Below are 7,177 nucleotides of genomic sequence, written 5' to 3'. Positions count from 1 at the left end.
AGTACAGTCTATAGCAAGAATAATAAGAAAATGCATAACTGAATTAAACTGTACTCACCTGCGAGGCTTGTGCAACTGACTGTAAACATACACAGATAAAGATAGTCAGAGCAAAAGCATATAACCTGTATGCATGTCAATCATATGCAATCACCAAAATGCATCAATCATAATTAATGCAATCTGTGCACATGATGCAAATGACATGGTCACCCCTGACGCCAGTCAGAATCTCACACACAATGGTGAGACCGCGTGGGTAGGGCTGTGACACCGTGCACTCTGTCGTCACTACCCCTGAAGAGTGACCGAGTGGACGGGATGCACCGGAGTACACCTATCCTCCAACCTCAACTATAGGAGGGAGCGCAATGCTCTCATCTCCCGGTACACAATGACGGGGAGGGACCCCGGTGTGCTACCACACTGCCTATCACACTACCCATGAGTGGAGCCTCCAGCGGAGCACCACCGGGCAACCTACACACCCTGTGTGCTATGCCACTACCCATGCAGTGGTCACGTGGTGCGCAGGTCAATGTAGCCGGCCGACGAGCTCAACAATAATGGAGTCGTCAATCGCCCAGCATGCAATCATGTGATATGGTGCATGCGGCTACAATATGACATACCTGAACAAAGCCTCCTCCATATGTGTAGATGCCAAACAGACAAACACATATATAACAATGATAATAAACAACATAAATCCAAAGACATCACATATAACAATGATGTAGGTATCATGAATCCAAGAGCATGTATCACACATGTAAAGCAACTAATCCAGTAGAGTAGAGCACTATAGATATGCATCTCTATGAACATATATACACATGGCAAGAGATAAACTATCCAATCCTGAAGTAAAGCAACTAGCAGATGAGGCATGTGATAGGTATCAACTAGCCAAGACCAAGAGAGAGAATAATCTACTATCTACCACTAGTAAGTATATATAAGCTACACATATCATAAGACATTATCCAAAGATAAGTCAGAGGGTACCCGCCTCGAATAGAAGGTATAATCCGGTCCTAATCCAATATCGAGATGCTCGTCTCGAATCAGAGTCCTGTGTAAATAAATACATTTACATTTATTTAGCTAGAATACAAACAAATAGCTAAATAAATCCTAAACAGAAATTTAGGGACAAACCCTAACCTATAACCCTCCACCATTCTAACGGTTAATTAGGAATAATTTCCTAATCCTTAGTTACCAATTAGATTAGTTATCTAATACCTAAATTAAATCCAATAGTCGATTAGGGTTACTTGTCTTAACCCTAATCATTCCATTTAGGTTAATCTAAGCGATTAGATCTAATCACAAACAATCACTACTAGAATCCAAACCTAGATAATCAAATCCAACAATGGTCTACATCTAAGATCAAATCTACATCCAACTACTCAACCAATACATAAACCCTAATTCATCCACACTAAGATCAATCATCTAAAACAAGACAAACCCTACACACCTTACCTCGATCCAATTGCTGTTGATTGCTGGAACCAGAGAAGCTACTGGTTGAAGTGTTGCCGGAACCAAGAACAACTCCACAGCAAGAACAGAACAAGACCTCACCTTGCTGCTATCAATCTGATCAAGCAGGAGGTCAAGCGGTGGGGATCACCAATCAAGCAAGAACTCTCCTAGCCTCTGCCGACAGCTCAAAGGATCCCATCATCTTCCACCGAGACCTAATCAACCACAAGAAGATGAGGATCAAGAACAGGGTATCGGTGAACAGAGAAGAGATCGGGGGAATGGCTCCTGGCGATCTAGGGCACAGATCAAAGAACAGGAAAGAGGAATAAGGTTCGGATTGCTTACCCATTGAAGCCCTAATCGCCCCTTCCACGCCGGTGATCGGGTGGCACGGCTCGATCCAGATCCGGCCAAGGAAGAGATGGATCGCACTGTGAGCAGTGCGAGGAAAGGAAAGGGAAGGTCGATTGGCTAGGAGACAACACGAATCAACCCCCCGCCGTGCCCTAGTTGCCGTATCGCCGACGATCGATCGTTGAATCCACCGAACCGCAACCCCTCGATCGAAGGAGATCGGTACTCCACCAATCCCGTCGTGCTCCAGCAAGCTCCGGTGACTCTACTGGTTTCCGTCGAGGTCGACAGCCGCCGGAACCGTCGGCTGCTTCGTCCGCAAGAGAGAACAGAGAGAAGGGAGGGGAGATCGGGATCGCGTCGGGGCAGAGAGGGGAGGAAGAGCTCGGTTAAAGGTTTAAGTCGGGTTCGGGAAAAAGAAATAAGAAAGGAAATTTATAATTAAACTTTCCCTCACTTAAACGGGTATCCCAAACAGGCTTTAATCCGAACCCGAAATTGATCCCCTCAAAATCCGTCATACGAGCTCCGAAAAATTCCTAGAAAATTTCTAAAAATCCCGGAAAAATTCTGTAAGGCTATTTCTCAAATAACCCTATTATTTAAATTTTCCGAGATCTCACAGCTGGCATCTCCAAAACTAACTTACCTAACAGGGTAACCAATAACTAATGTATCTGGCAGGGTAATTAGGACTAGTTCAAAAGGGATAATAGTTTAACTTGACCAACAGTACTGGTGAAGTCTTGGATGATAGTACGTTAGCGAATCTTAGTCTATGCATGTCTAGGAAGATATGACTTCGACCTGGTGCATTTGGCTAAGTGGAACTGACCGAAGCTACCCTTTATGGATCCTAACCAGTTAGACCAAAGTCTTGTACTAAGTCCAGTGGATAGGACTATTTGTAAAATCTCAAAGGCATGGTTACTCTAATGATGTCCAAGTGACTCACCATAGCCCAGAAGTTTATCGAAAGAATACCTATTTGTTAGATCCAAAGCTAAACCTGAATCTAACACAAAGTTAAACCAAACCCTAAAACGGAATCTAATTCATCTCACAAAATAATAGGATTTCCTGATTAATAATTTAGCTCAGGTGAGATAACTAAGAACTTAAAATTAAATTAAAATAAGAAAAAAATTAAATTTAACTTGAAATTACAATTAATTTAAAATTAAAGTAAAATTAAAATTAAAATTAAGTTAAAATTAAAATTAAGTTAAAATTAAAATTAAAATTATTTTAAAAATATTTTAAATAAAAAATTAGTTTTAAAAAAATTTAACTTAAAAGAAATTATTTTCTTTAAAAAAAAATCATTTCACAAACCTTTTAAAAATCCTCTTAAAAACTATTTTAAAAATCATTTTAAAAATCCATTTAAAAATTATTTTAAAAAAAAATCCTTTTAAAAACTATTTTAAAAATCATTTTAAAAATCCTTTTAAAAATTATTTTAAAAATTATTCTAAAAATCCTTTTAAAAATTATTTTTTAATACTTTTAAAAATCCTTTTAAATTTTTTTTTTGAAATTATTTTAAAAATCCTTTTCAAAAATATTTTTGTTTAAAAAAAAATTATTTCAAATATCCTTTTAAAAATCATTTTAAAAACTATTTTAAAAATTATTTTAAAAATCTTTTAAAAAAACTATTTTAAAAATTATTTTAAAAAACTTTAAAAAAAAACTATTTTAAAAATCTCTTTAAAAACTATTTTGAAAACTATTTTAAAAATATTTTTAAAAAAAAACTATTTTAAAAATCCTTTTAAAAATAATTTTAAAAACTATTATAAAAATTATTTTAAAAATATTTTAAAAAAACAATTTTAAAAATCTGTATAAAAACTATTTCAAAATCTTTTAAAAAAAACTATTTTAAAAATTCTTTTAAAAATACTTTTAAAAATTATTTTAAAAATTATTTTAAAAATCTTTTAAAAGAAAACTTTATTAAAAATCCTTTTAAAATCCGTCAAAAAATTATTTGAAAATTATTTTAAAAACTATTTAAAAAACTCATATAAAAATCATTTTAAAAACTCTTTAAAATTATTTTAAAAAAAACTCTTTTAAAATCATTTTTAAAAATTATTTAAAAATATTTTTAAAAACTAATTTAAAAACTATTTTAAAATTATTGAAAAATTATTTTAAAAATTATTTAAAAACTCTTTTAAAAATCATCTTAAAAATTATTCAAAAACACTTTTAAAAATAATTTAAAAACTCTTTTAAAAATCCTTTTAAAAATTATTTTAAAAATTGTTTCTAAAAATTATTTAAAAACTCTTTTAAAAATTATTTTAATTTTGTTTATAAATTATTTTAAAACTCATTTAAAAATTATTTTTAAAATTATTTAAAAACTCTTTTAAAAATCATTTTAAAAATTAATTTAAAAATTATTTAAAAAACACTTTTAAAAATCATTTTAAAAATTATTTTAATTTTTTTTAAAACTCTTTTAAAAATAATTTAAAAATTATTGTAAAAATTATTTAAAAAATTCTTTAAAAATCCATTTTAAAAATTATTTAAAAATTACTTTTAAACTCATTCAAAAATCAGTTAAAAAAATGTCTTTTAAAAATTAAATCTTTTATAAATAATTTTGAAAAATTCTTTTTAATATTATTTTTCACTTTAATAAAATTTTGTTAACTTAAAAAAAATTATTCTTATTGATTTTTTAAACTTTAAAAATCATTATTTTGATTTTAAATTTTTTTTACCTTAAACATTATTTTAATCTTAAAATTATTTTTAAACTTAATTTAACCTAACTGAAAATTAAAACATAATATTGAAATTATAATTAAAATTTAAAATTTAACTTAAACTTAAAACTTAAACCTAAATTAATCACTAATATTAATTTAAATCTAAAATCAAAACTGAATTGAACGTATGTTAATTGCCATTAAATAATTATAAAAATCATTTTAAAATCCTTTTAAACACTATCTTAGAAATCCCTTAAATATAATAATAATAACAATAATTCTTTTAAATTCATTTAAAACTTAGACACCTAACTTAAAAATTTAAATTCCGTTAACTTTAACTTTAAACTTTATTATGTAATTAATAAGTAGAACTTAACCGTTTAAGTTTAACTTCATTTGAGAACTAAAAGTGACTTGAATTAAACCTTACTTAACTGTGTCTAATAATTTTAACTTCATGCTAACTTCAAACTAAATTAATCCCACTTAAAAGGAAGTAAATAAAAAAAAATAATTATAACTAACACTTTAATTGACCAACTCAATCAATTAATATGAAATTTAAATTATTTTATTAATTATTAAATTATTAAATCAAGTAAAAATTAATCAATAAATTATTGATAATAGCCAAGTATTTTTGATTTAATAAAGTTTATCTTATTAAACCTTAAACTGAAGCTTAACCACCTGAATCTAATATTAATTATTGATTAATCAAACTCAAATAAACAATTATATCAAGGATACAGAGATAAATATGTAAATAATATAACTGTTACGAAATCCCATAGAACACTTAGGTAGACAAATGTGTTAGGGCTTGAAATTTAACACACTCAAACCTTAGCATTATATTAAGGGGGAGTAATAAATAAGGAGGATTAATAAATTAAAGGAGTATCAAATTCAGGGGGAGGTTTATTTTTTTTAATTATCTCCTTAAGTTTTATTTTTTAATCTTCTCTTTAAAAACTCTCTAGAAAATTCTACCTCAATTTTTTTTTTTAAAAAAATTCTACTTTCAATATTTTTAGCTAATATTTTCAAAATTTTATGTCAGGTTTAGTGGGAGGAATTAATTAAAAATTTTCCTTTATTTAAAATATTTTAAAATTTATGTTTGAAAAATATTTTCTTAAAAATTTCTTAAACCTATTTTTGAAAACTAACTCTTATAAAACTAAGTTGTTTTTAAGAATTGGATTTTACTTTTTATTGAATATTGATTTTGAAAATTAGATTTAACTTAGTTTTGAAAATTGAATTTAAAAATCTAGTTCTTAAAATTTGATTTTACTTAATTTTGACAATTTGATTTGAAAGTTAAATTTAAAAAAAATTAGTTTTAAAAATTACTTTGTTATTGAAAATTGTGGAAATTAGATTTTTCAAAACTTAAGTTTACAAACTAAGCTTCTCAAAATCATTTTCCTTAATTTTGAAAATTGAATCTTTTACAAAACTTAGTGTTGAAAAATAAATTTCAATCAGTTTTGAAAAATAGATTTTTCAAACTTAGTTTTGGAATTTAGATTTTGAAAACTTATGTTTGAAAAGCGTTTCAAAGTTGAAACTTGTTTTAAAAATTTAAAACTTGATCTTGAAATTTAGAACTTATACACTTATGTTTGAAAATTTGACTATCTAAACTTAGCTATTTTTCTAAAAGCTAAAAGCTAATGCTTTAAACAAGTTTTCAAAAGTTTAAACTCCCCCAAGTTAAGTTGACATTATTTCTTACTTTGTCTGAAGTCTGTATTTATGCTTTGTAACGACCCAATTTTCCCTATTATGAGTTTCAAATGTCCATAAAGATATTTTAAAATGCTTTTAAAATATTCTAGAGATTTTTAGAAATTTTTAGAGTATTTTTGCGTAATTTTTGGAGGTCGTTTAGCATTTTTACAAAACCAAAGAAGTTTAGGCAAAAAGCGTTGGAAGTGAGGTTTGAACCCGGGACCTTGGGTCAGACTGACCCAAGCCAAAACCGGCCTGACCAACTAAGCCAGCGAGTTTTTGTTAGTTGTATATGGAGCAATATGTATATAAGTAGTAGTTAGGAATAAGAATAAATAAGAAGGAAAATAGTGGCAGCCGAGACTCGAATCCGCGAGCCTTGACTTAGTCAAAGCGCAGCAAACCAACCGGTCTACAAAAGCTTTATTAATTATATAGGAGGTGGAATATATTTAAGCTATAGTTAGAGCGTTTTGAATAAAAGGGGAATAAAAGTGCGCGGCTGGGATTCAAACCCATGAGTTGGGCTTTAAGCAAAACCGGCCCAAACCAGCTGAGCTACACGGACTCTGTCAACCTAATATGGAGAGAATTGGATATAAAGTATAGTTATAATGGAAAAACCCAAGAAAAGAAAAGTTAAGTAAGAAGGAAGAAAGAAAAGAAAACCTAAGAAAGAAAAGAAAAGTTAAGTAAGAAGGAAGAAAGAAAGAAGAAGAAAGTAAAAGATAGAAATTAAAAGATTAATTTCTAACACAAGGATACAAGAAATGAAATAAGTTCCAAGCTTAGAATAAATAAGAATGGTTAGTTTTCTTTGATTCTAAGTTTACATTGTTAGTTTC

General features: G+C 28.8%; 1 long non-coding RNA gene across 2 annotated transcripts; it reads right to left on the bottom strand.

Annotated features, from left to right (window-relative positions):
• Positions 1-1,040: 1,040 nt before the first annotated feature.
• LOC121990083 lies at positions 1,041-2,332 on the bottom strand. 2 transcript variants are annotated; one of them, XR_006114438.1, is made up of 3 exons: positions 1,846-2,329; positions 1,495-1,712; positions 1,041-1,075 (listed from the first exon to the last, which is right to left on the bottom strand). It is a non-coding gene; the product is annotated as an uncharacterized LOC121990083 (long non-coding RNA). The 2 variants fall into 2 exon arrangements; XR_006114439.1 differs by having other exon boundaries at positions 1,043-1,075; positions 1,490-1,712; positions 1,846-2,332.
• Between the last annotated feature and the right edge of the window lie 4,845 nt (positions 2,333-7,177).

The sequence above is a fragment of the Zingiber officinale genome, chromosome 6B (genome assembly GCF_018446385.1).
Source record: "Zingiber officinale cultivar Zhangliang chromosome 6B, Zo_v1.1, whole genome shotgun sequence".
Classification (NCBI taxonomy): domain Eukaryota; kingdom Viridiplantae; phylum Streptophyta; class Magnoliopsida; order Zingiberales; family Zingiberaceae; genus Zingiber; species Zingiber officinale.
This window is presented reverse-complemented; position numbering and strand designations above follow the sequence as displayed.